Below are 17,345 nucleotides of genomic sequence, written 5' to 3'. Positions count from 1 at the left end.
TAGCATGCTGCGAGGATCCAGGGTGCCGGGTGGTGATGCAACGTACTAGGATGGTGGTGTGGTTCGACCGGTGCTCTGCCAATGACTGCGAACTGTAGGGGAGCTGCCGCCTACCTGTAATGTTATGTGAGCCTCACTGGCCCTTTTTCATCTTTAACTAATTTGTGCCTGATTTTATTCTGAGAAGCTCAATAATGTGTGTAAATACCGTAAATGTAAATGTCATCCAAAAAGTACTTGAAGCGAAGTGAAGCGCAGCTGGACAGCAAGAAACTCTTTAGGGCGCAATCCACGCAACGATAGTATTAGGGAATCTTTGAGTATGGACTAAAAAAAAGACAATTGATTTTATTAAAAAAAAAGTGTTAATCTGTATCTTGTGGAAAGAGGACGTGTTGCTAGGCCGTCGCTCAGAACGTGTTGTTACGTTTAATGAAAATTGATATTTTAGTGATGAAACCGAGTGAAGTATGTGTAAAAGTTGCCAAACATTTATGTAAACAAATTTTCTGGAAGTGAAGAATAGAAATATCTTGTTTTTGGAAAGGGAGGTGGACTTCATTGTCGTCGCCGTCTACCAATCGACAGAATTGTAAGTGAACAAAGTTCACTAAAATACAGGAAAAGAAATGCATTTTCTATAGTTTTCATTCAATAAGCAACAACCTCTCATAATTTATTAATTACAGTAATTGGATTATGTTCTTGGACAATAGTATGGTGCTGAACTGCACTGACCAATTTTGATGTAGCAGGACGTGTAGTTTGAAAGAAGTTTGTGTGCCAATACTGCCAAGTAACTAACAGAGTCATATTTTAAACCTTAAAGAACAATAAATTCCTCCAAATTGCAATACGTCAACACCTGGTGCAGAAGCTGATCATTCAAGGAGGCAGCAACCAAAATACAGGTACCAGTTACGACTTAAAGTAAAGATCTCAATCAAAAATCAATCTCTCTCTCTCTCTTTCTCTCTCTCTCTCTCTCTCTCTCTCTCTCTCCAAACGCATATATAAATATTGATATTATTAGTAATAAAAGTAATTTTTATATTGGTGCCCGAACAGGGACGCGAAACGAAATTAAAAATATTTCACGCTGTTGTTCGAAACGCTTTTGTAATTATCTTGTATTTGTTAGAGTTGAAATTTTTAAGATCTTAAAAAAATATTTTTCTATTTGGTCGTTGCTAATCGATGTCACTTATTTTCATGTACCACGACAAAATTATGCCGGAAACAATACTGATTTGCTGAACTGGTAAATAAAAAGCGGAACGGCCGTGAAAAGAACATTTGGACTTCGAAAAATTCTTCAGCAGTTGCAGACACGCAACAGTGTGTTCCTTTTTTATTTCCGTTGAGAACTTTCATTAATGCCCTCTCATGTAGCAAGCTTCTGTGTTTTTTCCATCAACCTATCCAAATCCAGTAGAAAGTGCATGGAGGTATTTTGTAGGTAGACATTTAGTAGCATTGTATAATTTCAGGTATTGTTATAGTCAGTATTGGCTTAAAAAAATTAAATTCATTTGTCTGCTTCTGCATATTGCATAAACGACGTTGGCATTCAGTTGTCTCTGATCATTAACATCCATCGTGTCATTTTGTGCGAGCGTAGGCAATTGTTAGGTATACGTCACCATTACGTCAGTGCATCCCAGAAGGCTTAGCAAGCTATTGCGTAACTTTATCGCGCAGGAATTTCATACAACCACGTGCGCGAACCTAACAAACAATGGCAGAGGGCAGACCACATTCCCTTGTAGATGACAGTGAAGAAGTAGTTGACACACAATACCAACTTAGATCGCGAATTCTGCCGACCAACCTGATAGGCCAGATGAAATAAACACCACACACAGTACTGCAGTAAACGTATCGCCCAGCAGCGTAGTTCCTGTAATAGTGTAGTTCAGATAATACAGACATCAACATACAATGATGTTTCAAGTTTAATTGAAGCCTTGTTTGCGCGCCTGGTGACACAAAGGTCACAAGAGGAACAGCAGGAACGAACACAAAGTGAACAGGAAAGTCTTTATTATCCATAGTTTAGATGATAAGTTCGAAGCGCAAACCAAAAGTTTCGACGAAAGACTTGATTCAAAGTTAGATTCTAAAATAGAAGTGCTAACGAAAAGCCTCGATGAAAAGTTAGCAAATCTAGTAACTAAGACTGAACTTGATAGCACTGTAACAGCTACGGCTCTGAGCACTGTGGGACTTAACATCTGAGGTCATCCCCTAGAACTCAGAACTACTTAAACCTAACTAACCTAAGGACATCACACACATCCATGCCCGAGGCAGGATCCGAACCTGCTACCGTATCGGTCGCGCGGTTCCAGACTGAAGCGCCTAGGACCGCTCGGCCACACCGGCCGGCTGTAACAGCTATGAAAGGTGACCTCGAGATTAAAGTAGTTATTACAGTTCAAGGTGCAAAACAAGAGGTAGCCATTGAACTTCATCAGATGTTAGAGACATGGAGTAATAAGAAACAGCAAGAAATTGATGATAGGATTCAGAAAAAGTATGACGAATTTGCAAAGCAGACGGAGGATAACGTAAATCGTTACCAGAAGGACGTATATGAAGTAAAATTAGAACACGAGCTAGTTAACAAACAAGTTTTTCCCTGTAAAGACACTTTACATACAGCGAATAACAAAGTAAAACAGTTGACTGACAAATTCTCTCAGTTGGCTGTGAATGGAGAAAAAAAAGTGGAACAGAAGTTAAAAGACCAAATACAACACTTTAGTGAACAATGTACATACTGGTTAGCGGAGAAAGATAAAATGATCGAAAGCAAAATAATAACAGAGTTACAGGACTCTGTTGAGGATGCCACTGTTAACATATTAGCGGCACCAGGTACCTCTGGAGATACTGTTTTAACAGAATTAGGTGCCATCAGGAAAGTACTTACGACAGACTTGCCTACTTGGAAAGAACAGATTACTCAGAAGATAAAAAGCTTAGAGCAACAATTTCAAAACAAAGACAGAGAAACATGTGACAGCTATCCACATTCTGTGTTTTCACTCAGTGATATAAGTAATGATGGTCCTGAGCAGCAAAACACAAAACATTAAAGCAGAGAATATTCATCACCCAGAACACAACAAATTCCAGTAAATGACTCTAATTCATTAGTGCAGTTAATGAAAGAGGAAAGCCTATTGAAACACAGAAACTTTCAGTTATTTAATCCCGAAAAGAGGAACCTTCACCTGATCTTTTTTCGCCGATCATTTTCCGGAATTTTTCTGCCTAGTTGGTCTGATAGGCAAAAGATACAGTTTGTAATCGGACATATTACAGGAGAATCTGCTATTTGGGGAATCGCAATGGTCGATCGATGTCTTACTTACTGTGATTTTGAACATGCATTTTTAGCCAAGTTTTGGAACGAAGGAGTTCAGAAAAGACAGAGGAAAGAGGTATATCAAGCTGAACCTTTCGATCGAAGAAATGGAGGCTTAAGGAAATATTTCGAAAAGCTGCTCATGAGTTTCACACATTCAGATTTATGTAACAGTTCATCTATGTTTTCTGGATGATCATTTTCTCTTTTCAAAAATTTGTTAAGGTGCCTAGAATCAAGTACAAGTCTAACTCTCCCTCCACGTTTGGAAACCATCACCAAAGGATGCTTATAATGACTGTTACTTCTTTCGATTATACCCCATGCTTCCATTTTTAGTATCTCACTCTCAACTTCTTTTTCTTTTTGCAAAAGGAATACTATAAGGCTTCAGAAGAAAAGGTTCATGATTTTTAAGGTGTAAAGTGCATTGATAATTCCTGACCATTCCAGGTTTTTCATTGAAAACATCTTGAAATTCCCACAATAAATTTTTCAACTATCTCTTTTGCTCACTGTCCAAATTAATTGCTTCTTCTACTTTACTTTTAACTAGGTTTTCATAATTTTGACCAGAAAAATTTAGCTCACGTTTATCATCATAACAGTACAAATTCTCTTCATAGTCTGTGTTTTTCCTGACATCATTGTAACCTTCTCCACAGTGTATAATAAACAGTTGTGTACACACAATAGTATTGCTTTTGGGTTGACACACAATTAACTTCATCTCACTCCATCTAAATGCAGCACTTACCTTTAACGCCCAGCCCATGCCAAACAATATGTTCTCTTCTAACCTTGGAATAACAAGACAACTCTGCTCAAATTTTAGATTTTCTATTTCAAATGATAAAAATACTTGACTTTTGATGACTTTACTGTGTTTGCCTGTAGCTCCTCTTATCTTTACTCCCATCACAGGGGCCTCAACAAAATCAACACTGTCTTTAATTTTATTTCTGAATTTTTCTGAAATGGCTGTAATAGGACTCCCTGTATCAATGAGACATTTACCCTCCCAATTGTTTTCTTTAGCTTTAATGTATGGATACCCTAATTCATATTCTTCGACTTTTTCTTTTAATGGTTCGTATAACAAGTCATTTCCAATTTCTCTAAAATTACCCTCATTATTTTCCTGCTCAGTTTTTAATAGCTTCACACACACATTGACATTTTCCTTTTCATCATCTATGGATACAACAGGTTGAGCACACAACAGATATTCATTACATTTAACAGTTTGCCACCAGTGAGGATATAACCTTCTACATATTTTAGCTAAATAGTTCCACAACTCTTCCCTATCTGTTTTGTAATTGCAACTGTTCCATAATATTTTTAAAAAATGTTCACCTTTTTCTTCAGAACTTGTATGTGGGTTTAAATACTTCATACGATTAGCTGGCACAACATTACAGTCCTCTGCTACATTAGATTGGTTACACTGACTTAACTTTACCTGTTCATCAGATGCATTTTGTTATATCCTAGCCAGTAATGCCACCCGAGCCCGCTGCCAAAAGGTTGGCAGCATCAAAGTCCGGACGCTGTCCGCATAAGCAGCGCCAGCGAGATAGGAAATCGCCGCAAGTCTGCGCGCGCCACCGCTGGCTTCTGGGTTCTTAAGTGCTGGAGTCGCGAGCGCTAGGACAGTTCTGTATTCGCCGCTCAGTTGTATACTCGCCACCGAACTGTGTACTTGCTAATCAGTTGTGTGTTCATCGCAGCAGAGTTGTTGTTTGTCGTCAGCCGACGCTGACCTAGCCGCTCCGACTCGAACTAGACAGATTTCTGTAGACACGGAGTTCACTACTGTGTTTCTGTATCATCGTTAATAAAGATAAGTACCGACTTTTATTTAATCAGAGTGTTTGGGTTTTCATCTTTCTGTTCACTGTTCCAGCGGACCGGTCGGCCCGCTATTAAAAGTGTGGCGGTGACTTCGTAAGCCGTTTCTACAGCGAATTGTTTGTCCCTACGAACGCCGCCACAAAACATTTGTGTCCACTTCCTCGTTACTAACCACACTTACCTCATCATAATGCTCACAATTATCAACTTAATTATCACATAGCTTCACTATTTCACTTGAAATAATCTCGACGAATACCTGATACTCACCACAGCGTTAATCTCACCATTACTTACCTCCGTACAACTCTCAACAGCATCATTAGCTTCCATATTTTCTTCAAAATCTAAACTTTCCTCATCATGCATCCTATCCACAGTCACATTAAGTTCCATCTCTCTCCCTTCACATAACTTTTCATTTTCATTAAATAACTTATTCAAATCAGAGCTGTAACGTTTGGCAGATACTTCAGAATTACATAGATTACCATTCACTACCCAATTATAAAGTTCTGGCACGATTGCAGTATCCTCATCTGGCTTGATCTCAGAAGTAGTTACCTTATTGCTTTCAACATGATTATTTTCTCTTATTGTATCCCAAAATTTCTGATCAGAATTTAAAGTATTAATTTGGTATTGAACACAAGTGTCTGTTATTTGTGGTGTGTATTTGTTTTCTCTTTCACTGGTTTTATTATAATAATATGTTACATTTCTCCTTCTTCCTCTGTCTGTAAATTCCCAGTTGTTATTGTAGGTAGTTTTTTTATTATTATTTATTTTATGGCCTGACTGTAGTCAAAAATACAAAGTTCTAAACAAGTTGTTAGCACAGGGATACAATTCGGTTCGACAATAACTTAATATGATATTTAGGTAATATAATTATAAGAGGCTATTCTTATATGAAAGGTGTTTTGCTCTTCTGTCTGCCCAATATTTCTTCATTCTTGCAGATATTTTCTTTCTTTCTTCATCTGATACAACTCTTCCTGTACTTCTTTTATTGATTTTCATTTGTAGTCTGGTTTGGGGGTCTTGCAGTATTCTGGTTTTCTCTGTCTTGTTTTTTAGGTCATCTACTGTAATTTGAAGTTCTTTTATATCTTCCTTAATTTCTGTGATCCATTTAATGTCGCTCTTGCTATTCCACAAGTTTTGTATTATTTTTTTACTACTTCTGTTTTCTGGAGTTCTCATCAAATGTCCAAAGAATGTGATTCGTTTCTTCCTGATTGTGCTCATGACTGGTTCTATTTTCTTATATACTGTTTCATTTGATGCTATTCTCCAATGTCCATTTATTTTATACTGTTTATTTATACATGTCCTAATTATTCTTCTTTCTATTTTTAGTATTCTGTCAATTTCTGCTGTATTAGTTGTTTTGAAGATAGTTTCAGCTGCATGCGTTATTGCTGGTTGTGTAACTGTTTTATAGTGTTTTAATTTTGCATCTATAGATAGGCTTTTTTTGTTGTATGTAGTTTTGGTAATGTAATATGCATAGTTCAGTTTTTTTATTTGATTTTGCCATGATGGCTTCTCATTTAGATTGTATGTTATTATTTCGCCTAAGTATTTAAGTATATCAACAATTTTGATTTCCTGTTCTTCTATTGTAATTTTGTTTGCAAGTGGTGGATCAGTTAGCATAATCTCCGTTTTTTCAAATGATATTCTAAAGCCTACTTTCTCTGCTATTTCTTGTAGTGATTTCACTTGTTGCCTGGCTTCTTGAACGGTGTTGGCTAGGAGAGCAAGATCATCAGCGAATCCCAAGCAGCTTATGCTAATATCATCTTTTGCACTTCCAATTCTTATCCTCTTTGGATTGTCCTTGTACCATTCTCTCATTATGTATTCCAGTGCTCAGTTGAAAAGTAATGGTGACAGGCAGTCACCTAGTCTTAAGCCTGTTTTTAAGAGCAATGGTTCCGAAATTTCTCCTCTAAACTTCACTTTTGATTTGGTGTTGGTTACAGTGAGTTGTAGTATTTTAATTAGTTTTGGATGGAGTCGTAGATTTCTTAAAATTTTTAATACTGAAGGTCTGTGAAGACAGTCATATGCCTTCTTTAAATCTACAAATGTTATTGCCAGAGGTTTGTTCCGTTTCTTGTAGTACGCCATAATCAGTTTTAAACTAATTATCTGCTCTGCACAGCTTCTCCATGGTCTGAAACCTCCCTGATATTCCCCTAACTCCTGTTCTAATTGCTCCTTGATTCTTTCATATAGGATCTTGGATAGAATTTTATATGTGCAATCTAGGAGAGAGATTCCTCTGTAGTTGTCTGGGTTGCTCATATCTCCCTTTTTGTGTAGTGGGTGGATGATAGCTGTGGTCCAATGTACGGGAAATTGTTCTGTTACCCAAATTTTAGTTAGAGCCATGTGTAAGGAGGTCTTGACTGTGTCACTTGCATATTTCCACATTTCAACAAAAACCTGATCGTCTCCAGATGCCTTATAATTTTTTGTTCTTTAAGAATTTCTTCTACTTCTTGGAAAGTTGGAGGGTCTAGTTTGTTAGGTTTGTTTTTTATTGGGGTATTTATGTTGATTTGTAAGGGTTCGTTGGGTTCCTCGCAATTCATAAGTTTGTTAAATGCTTTTGCCATGATTTCTGCATTTTCCTTGTTACTGTGTGTAATTCTTCCATCTTCATCTATCAGTATTAGTGTAGGGGCCTCATATTGTTGTAGTTGTTTTCCATAGATTTTGTAGTAGTTCCTGGAGTTGGTTTTATGATAATTGCCTTCTATAGACTTTATAATATCTTTATGAAATCTTCTCTTGATTCTTATAATATTTTGAGTGAATTTTTTTATTTGATTTTTAAGGTTGATGGCATTTTCTTCAGTTTTATGTGTTTGAAACATAAACCATGCTTGGTGTCTATCTTCATGGAATTTGTCACATTCTGATGTCAACCATGCATGTTTCCTTTGTGGGTTCAAGGGAGCTAGATTCTCTGCTTCTTCTTTAAGATTAGGCACTAGTTGTTCTAGATCATCTGTTAATTTGATGGTTTGTGTTATTTGTTGGTACTTATTATTTTTAATTAGCTGATGTGGGTCAAACCTCCTTTTTATTTTATTAGTTTTTCCGGTCCTCTTCTTTAATGGTGTGAATTTGATTTTAATTTTAACCATATAATGGTCTGAGCCTGTGTCTACTCCTCTCAGTACTTTAACATTGTGGATCTCCGTATGAAAATTTTTGTCCATACAGACATGGTCTAGCTGCCACTCGCCCTTCCTCCAGTCTGGATGTTTCCATGTTTTAAGTTTACTTGGCTTCCTCTTAAAGTATGTTGATTTAGATATAAGGTTGTGTTCTCTGCAGAGTTCTACAAGTCTTTGACCGTTTTTGTTTGTAAATTTATGTGGACTCCATTTTCAAATTATATCTTTATATTTCCTTTCTTTTCCCAACTGAGCATTGAAATCTCCCAATAAGATTTTTACATTCTTTTTATTTACTCTGTTCACAGTTTGTTCTAGAAGGTCCCAAAATTTTTCTACCTCTTCCTTTGTATTTGTTAGACAAATTTTTCAATTGCTGGGGCATGAGCATTTATTATTGTATAGGTTTTATTCATTGTTTTAAAGCTTAGAGTCGCAATTCTTGGTGATACTGGTTGGAAATCCGTTACTGAATTTATTATTTTTATGTTTACTAAAAACCCTGTTCCAAACTGGGAACATTGTTTCATTGCCCTCGGTCCTGGTTTCCCATTATAAATTCTGTATCCTTGTGATTCGAATGGGTCCTCTGTGGTTTTTCTCATTTCTTGGATCCCTGTTATTAAAATTTTTTGTTTATTTAGTTCATCTGTGAGCTCCTTGAGTTTTCCGGTCTGAAGTAGTGAGTTTATGTTGTGTGTTGCTATATAATTTATTTGTTCATGTTTAATCTTCTTTTTGTGTTTTAGTGTGCATTTGGATGTTTGCAAACGCTTCGATTCGTTGCTGTCTTCTAGTTGACTACCCACCGAATCCAATGTAGCCTTTTCCTGCGTTTTTGAGCAGGACGGTGGAATTTTTTTCCTAAAAGAGCTTTCAATTTTTGACTGCCGAAGGTTGTCAACCTTGGTTGGAGCAAGCTCCGATTTACAACTACGGTTGTTAACCGCAAAGGGTGCGTTTGGTCCGTGAGAGCTATTTTATTTCATTCAAGTCCGCCAGTAAACCGGTGAGGACTTCCCTATCCGCCACCTGGGGCGCGCCACGTAGGAGTATCACCTCTCCTCCTACTATGACAGCATAGTAGGTTCGTGGTATTGTAGGTCGTATTGTGATTAAATTTTCTCGCCCCAAAACTGCGGACCTTCATTGAGGCAGTCCGGAGTTTTCCTACCTGTTTTCTCTGTTGTTTGATCTCCAATTTTGTTCCCCCCTGTTTCTGTCATCCCAACTGCTTCTATTTCCAAAATTTCTGTCCCTGTCTCTGTCATTACCATTAAGATCCCTATTGTATCCCCTGTGTTGTTCATGTCTATTGTCTCTGTATTTTCTCCTCTCTCCATCTATACCTGTTGAAATACCCCCCCCCCCCCCTGTTGGTGTTCACCATTGTTAAAATTTTGCATATTACCTCTTTCTAATGCCCTATCCAATTTATCCACATATTTTAAAAAATTTCCAAAGAATCATCAGGCCCATCAACTAAATCCCATTGCCATTTTTCAGGTATCCATCTTTTCAGCGCATCTATTTGTGTCATTTCATCAAAAGATTTATCTAAATGTATTAATTTTCTCAATTGGTCTTTACAAAATGCTTTCATGGTGCCCACTCTCCCTCTGAAAATAGGTCCATTTAAAAATTCAGATTTAATCCACCCTTCTTCAGATTCTGACCAAAATTTGTTTAAGAAGCTTTTCTCAAAATTTGCAAAGGTTTCCCACAGATCGAAATTTCGGTTAGCCCAGGATAGGGCCTCCCCTTCAAGAAATTTTTTGACAAATTTAATATTTGAATTATCAGACATTCCTGGCACAAAATTGTCCTTGCAATGGTGCAAAAAATCAACTAGATGCAAATTATCACAAGGAAAACTTTTCACTAACAGGTTCGAGCATACTGGACAATGACTGTACAAATTTTTGTTAACAAGATATTCTTCAACTTGATTTATTTTAGTTTTTAATGTGTCTACTTCATAGGTAAGATTTGACTCTAAACTGTCAACCTTTTTCTCAACACTACTGATTGCATTAACATTGTTTGCTTTCAAGTCATCTAATTTTGGATCTAGTGATTCATTTTCATTTTGAAGTTCCTGAATTGCCCTGATTCTGTTACTATTTCAGCAACGAATTCGTTTTCAAAAACAACTAATTTTTTCTCCACTTTGTATACCTTCAATTCTATCACGTTTAAGTTACCTTCCAGTGTATTTTTATACTTGGTTAACTCAGTTTTTATTACATTTCATTGCTTATTCAAATTCTCCCCTAACCTTTCGTCAATTACAGCCCTCATTTCAGATTTTAAATTATATATAGTTTCATGTAACTCAGTTTTCAGCTCTTGTTTTATTTCCGATTTAAATGAAAGAAACTGTTTATTCATATTTTCACTCTGCTTATTCAGGAGTTGCAGTATTAATTGTATTTTATCAAGTTTTTGATCTCCTCCCCCACTTTTCTTCCCTTTCATTAATTTTGTCCATTATTAACTATTAACAAAAAATGAACCAGTAAAAATGACAATACCAAATTACAAAATTCGTTTGAATTTCTACTTAACTTATATCTGAAGTCTTTTCCGTCGGAATCCAGTCGTAGTGTTTATTTTAAATCCTTTGTCGTCCCATTATTTTTTGCGTCCATTTTTCGTCATGTGGTTGTGTCTCCTTAATATTTGATTGTCATGTTTTTATCGATATTTTTCATAACAGATTCACTATGTACTTTTTCTGAAACACAGTTAATCTACAGTTAATTTCTGAATATTTGGTGCTGCCTATCCTGGCAAGAGCACCCACGTTCTAACAACCCTACCTCAACAAAGGTCAAAAATTAATTATGATTGTAGTGTTGCTCACGCTGCTAAATATTGCATTTTCGGGCAACGACAAAGTCATATTATGTGGCAGGTGTCATTAGAGCACAGTTAATAAAGTCATTTCATGAAATAATGGATAAACTGGGCACTCATCTTTTCGTGTTTCCCACGCTGGTCTCGTTGTGAACTCATGGCTCAATCGTCGAAAATCTAGGTAGTGATGATTCCAAGCTCGGATGCAAAAAGGCCTAGGTGTTATTCTGCGACATGCAAAAGTTTTATAGATGTTTTTCGTAAACCATTCTTGAAGATTAAGCTTTAGCAAGTTAGGACAATGATGATGTAAAAAAGTAATCAGCACTCCGAATTTAAGTTACACTTCTTTTTTATTACTGTTGTTCCAACATCACTTCACAATATAAAACATACTTGAAAATATCTTCCTCACTGTTAAAGTTCACATTTCACAAACTGACTACAATTTACGTCTTTTTCAACAATTACGACCAATACTTGAGTGTCTAATAACCACTTACGATCGCTCAAAAATCAGAGTTACAAGTACGACAAAGATCATAGTGACAAAAGAAAGAATACACATAAGAATAATATCATTGCAATGTAAACATATCGATGTATCAAAGTACCTCTACATTAATGAAATCAAATCTGAATGTTGTCACAGATATATGTTAACTATTTTACAGAAACACAGTAGAATATTGTTGCTATCGAGTGGTTGAGGTGAGGTGCCGTAATAGTTACGTAATTCAAGTACCATTACAAGCTGGACCAGAGAACCCACACCATTCCATGTAAACTCTGTCCACACCACTACGAAGCCACCACAAGCTTTCACAGTGCCTTGCTGACATCTCGGGTCCAAGGCTTCGTGGGGTCCGCGCCACACAAGAATCCTGTCATCTGTTCTTGCCAAGTGAAAGACTCACCTTACCGTGTCCCTGTTTCCCAGTCACCTATGGTTCAGCTCATTCGGTCACAAGCCCGGGAGGACGCTGCAGACCATGCCATGCTGTTAGGAAAGGCACTCGCTTTGGTCGACCGCCACCAAAGTCCATTAACGCCAAATTTCACAGCAGTGTCGTAACAGACTCGTTCATCGTACGTCCCAAATTGAATTATGTTGTCACTTCGCACACTGTAGCTTTTCTGTTAGGACTGACCACTATACGCAAACACCGCTGCTTCCACTCGTTAAGTGAAGATCGTGAGCCACTGAATTGTCTTTGGTGAGAGGTAATGCCTGAAATTTGATATTCTCGGCACTCCCTTAATACTGTGGATCTCGGAACATTGAGTTCCCTACTGTAATGACTTCCACAATGCAATGTCCCATGTATCTAGCTGCAACTACCATTCCACGTTCAGAGTCTGTTAATTCCGGTTTAGAGGCTTTAACAACATTGGAAATCTTTTCATATGAATCACGTGAGTACAAATGACAGCTCCCCCAATGCACTGCTCTTTTATACCTCGCCCAAGTCCGTCGAAATGCACAATGTACATGAACGGATGCAGCTGATTAGACAGGACGCTTATGTACGTATCATCTGTCAGAGTCGTATCTAGACGTATCAGGTACCACCCAGTGCACACGCCTCACACCATGACAGAGCCTCCACTAGTTCGAACAGTGCCCTGCCGACATGCAGGGCCCATGGATTCATGAGGTTGCTCCCATTACCCGTACACATCCATCTACTTGATACAATTTGAAACGAGACTCGTCCGACCAGGCAACATGATCCCAGTCACCAACAGTTCGGCCGGCCGTTGTGGCCGAGCGATTCTAGGCGCTTCAGTCCGGAACCGCGCTGCTGCTACGGTCGCAGGTTCGAATCCTGCCTTGCGCATGGCTGTGTGATGTCCTTAAGTTAGTTGGGTTTAAGTAGTTCTATATCTTGGGAACTGAAGACCTCAGCTGTTAAGTTCCATAGTGCTTAGAGCCATTTGAACCATTTGAACCAACAGTTCAATGTCGGTGTTGACGGGCCCAGGCTAGGCGTAAAGCTTTGTTTTTGCAAAAACAGACATGATGTCTTACGGGATAACAGCAAACATTGTAAAGCTTTGTGTTCTGCCAGTCATCAGGGGTAAACGAGTACCTTTGGTGTATCTAAATTTTCCCTGACTGTCATTAATCTGATCGACTGTTAGGGTTAGGGTAAACCACTGATCGACCTCACAGTACTTGCATGACTTGAGTAGCAGTAGTAGAATTAAACTCAGCTACAAAGACAGACTTTTGGACGCTGGAGGTGACACTCCCATTAGGGGCAGCCTTAGAACTTTCCCGGTGCAGCAATCCAGTTCGCGGATTCCTTTGGATTCACCGAAATGGGCCGTGGGCCTGGCAGGGCAGTGGTTTATGGTCCGCCATTATGGCGGCCTGTCTTGTGCCGCTAGCGGCCAAGCAATAGTGTAGGAACGGTGTGGCTGAATGGGATATAACACTTGTTTAGAAACTGGCGGCGTCGAGCGTTCTGGAGCTAGCACAACCGTGTTAATAGCGACTGGACGTGGTGTGGGAGTCTGAGTTGGAAATTGTTTTCACTAGGAAGCTTCCCTCATTTTGTAAAGTGCGCCAGGGGTTTGGCTGCAGGGCCTCCAGACCGATAGATGATGTGGGATCGGAACAGGGAATTAACAGTGGTGTCACGTCTGGTGATGGAGACGACTGTGGTCATATACATGGAAAAATTTGTAGTACCGTCTTACGGGACCAAACTGCTGGGTCATCAGTCCCTAAGCTTACACACTACTTAATCTAACTTAAACTAACTTACCCAAACGACAACACACACACCCATGCACGACGGAGGATTCGCACCTCCGATGGGGGGAGCCACACGAACCGTGACAAGACAAGCAAGACAAGCAGAAATTCGGAATGGGATATAGAAGGCAGACACACAGTGCGACACCAACGCAACAGCCCACGGGAACCACGGGTCGCTTCGCCAATGGCTGGCACGCATTGCGAACTAGAACCTGATCCAGTCATCGCTCTCGTAGGTCAGATTAAGAAGCATATGGATGAATTAGAAACAAAACGAAAAGAGGAGGTAGAAGAATTAGAAAGAAAACGAAAGCAAAAGGCAGAAGAATTAGAAAGGAAACGGAGGAGGCAGAAGAATTTGAAAGAAAACGAAGGTAGGTGGCAGAAGAATGGAACAAAAAAGAAAGCGTGAGTCGATCGCATTAAAGGAGTAGATCAGCTCACGCACGGACGAGTTTGTGGCAAAACTTTCTGATGTACGCAAACTGGAACAGAATCGAAGAAAGACGCCCGCCTTGTCCAAAAGAGACAGCAGGTGCGAAGAAGATTAATCTTGCAGCTGATATCCAGTCAAAACGTCATGGCAAACAAAAGTTCGAAAGTCTTGGCGCAGGTACATAAGGCATTAATCACTAACACGGAGAATATTGCCAAAGTAAACTATCGTCTAGCTCAAGTAGAGGACAAAGACTTCAGGACCTTGCGCGGCAGAACAGTTACGTAGCTGCGAAACCTCAACCGCGCGAGTGATGCCATCGGGTGGTTCACAGAGCAGTGCGACGCACGCCACGTCTTCTGCCGAGTGTTGTGCGCACTCACGCGGTAACTCTCAGTTAACGGGTAGGGATACACCGGACAAGTTGCCGGAGAACTGTGTCAGATCTAACGGCCACGGAGGACACGAGGTGTCCCAGCACCTGGACCAAATCCCCGTGACGGAATCTGACAGATTCTCTAGTATCAGGACTGGATCTACCTTCGACCAGAAGCATTTTCTGTCCGCCATAAACTTTCAGAATTTTGAGGGATCAGCCGCCGAGAAAGTGTGAGATGTCGCGGCAAAGTGCAGCACATTCGAAGAGTTCAAGAAATCATTTCTCGCCACCTATTGCTCACGAGAAATGCAGGATAGATCAAAACAGGGAATTATGATGTGGGCTGAACTCGAATCTTCAGGATACAAAGGCCGGTAAAAATGTTCGAGGCCCTATTAAAGAAGAACCAGTTCTTAGACGCACCCTGCAGCCCGTAGGAAATTATTGGTTTCTGTTTCTCGAAGCTTCCCAAGCAGTACCAACAAGCACTCGTCGGTAGGCGCGGAGACAACACTGAAACTTTCAAATATCTACTGAGCGAACTGGAACGGATATATGAGAGGTAAAATGTAAAGGACAAACGCAGAAACAATGACAGCAACAACCAGCAGCTGCGTAATATCTACTGAGCGAACTGGAATGGATGTATGAGAGGTAAAATGTAAGGGATAAACGCAGAAAGAATGACAGCAACAACCAGCAGCTGCGTAAGAACAAGGATTGGCGCACTGAGCACCACGGTCCACAGTGTCATCACTGCTACAAGGGTGATTTTGGCCTTTGCGTCTTTGTTGGGGGAATCGTTATCTGGCATGTGTGAAACCTGGGCCGGTCTTGTGTCTCTGGTGGTGTTGTGGGGTGCTTACCACTCTTATGAATGCTTATGACAGTGAGTGGAGCACGCACTTGTGGCGTTGCACCTATCTCTTGATCAGCTTAGAGTGCGTATTAGCACTCCCCGTTGCGTTGCACCTATCTTTTGATCAGTTTCGAGTGCGTATGTGTACGCCCTTGAGCATTGCGCCAGTTTTTTGTGGTGTTACTTCGAGCGTGCTTAGCCGCGCCTGAGTTGCGTGTGCTGAATTCGAATTCGTGAAATGCTAAGGAGGCCACCCAGCCAAGCCTCATCGCTTTGCGTTGGGTCATACTTTCGTGTTGTGAGAGATTTGAGTCACCTCGACGTTTAAATACGTGTGTGTGTGCAGCCTCATCGTGGAGAAAAGATAGTGGGGAATAGTGATTTGCAGAACAACCACAACAACAAAACCGAGACACGGGACTGGACTGTGTATTTCGCATGCGTATTAGTTACGTCTCATTGTAGCGGTAAGTCCGTTTTTTTTTGCTTATGTTTCTTGGCTCCTGTTATAGCCGCACACGTCTGGACGTTAGGCAGGCTTTCCTTGTGGAGTTTCAGAGTCTGCTACCAATTTCGCCTTCGAGGGTACAGGAATACCTAATCACAAACACAGAATTCTGGACAATCGGAAAAGAACTGCCGTCAAAACGTCAATATCTCGACGAGACGGCATTTCGCTACTTGGTTGTCGCAGGTCGGGCATGATGGACACATAACTATCGAAAATTCATTTCCCTTCATGCAGGCCTTGCATTGCCGGTGTTCACTGTCCCATTTTTGTGCTGCCCCTATGTTTTATTACTGTGGACCATTGTGCTTGTCTTTATAATGTTCGCAGATCTAAAAATGGTTCAAATGGCTCTGAGCACTATGGTACTTAACATCTGAGGTCATCAGTCCCCTAGAACGTAGAACTATTTAAACCTAACTAATCTGAGGACATCACACACATCCATGCCCGAGGCAGGATTTGAACCTGCGACCGTAGAGGTCGTGCAGTTCCAGACTGAAGCCCGTAGAACCGCTCGGTCACACCGGCCAGCGTTCACAGATCTCCCAGACGCCCCAACCACTTAGTAAGACTACGTTTTTAGACTTACTGTTGCACATTGGGCTTATTCTTTTAGTTTTGCATGCTGAATTTGTTCTCCGTTTGTGTTTACCACTGTGAATGCCTGAATGTTTAGGATAAAGTAGTTGTTGGAGGGAAGTTTTTAAGTACTATTAGAGTCTAAGGCAGGCGAATTTGGATATAAGGTAATTATTAAGGGGTACGTCTGTCTGCTGTTAGAGTAATTTTTTGCAATTTTTCATGTCTATTGGTAGGTGCAACAATTTTTAATTTTTTTAAATCTATATATACAGTAGTAAAACATGAAGAAATATTTTAACCTATTTTGTGTTTTTTGTATAGTCTAGATTATAAATATCTTAGTTTTTAATATGAGACGGAGTCCGACGCACTACTGTAACCGTGTACAAGATTTTGTAAAAGGTGTGGACAGTATACCTGTTGGATTTCGGTGAGGACTGAAGAGGCACTGTTCATGGAGGTACGAGGAGATATGAAGCGGTCCGACTAGAAACCGGTCGCAACGGAAAGAAGCTAAGGCCGCTG

Source organism: Schistocerca serialis, chromosome 7 (assembly GCF_023864345.2).
Source record: "Schistocerca serialis cubense isolate TAMUIC-IGC-003099 chromosome 7, iqSchSeri2.2, whole genome shotgun sequence".
Classification (NCBI taxonomy): domain Eukaryota; kingdom Metazoa; phylum Arthropoda; class Insecta; order Orthoptera; family Acrididae; genus Schistocerca; species Schistocerca serialis.
Note: the sequence above shows the minus strand (reverse complement) of the source record.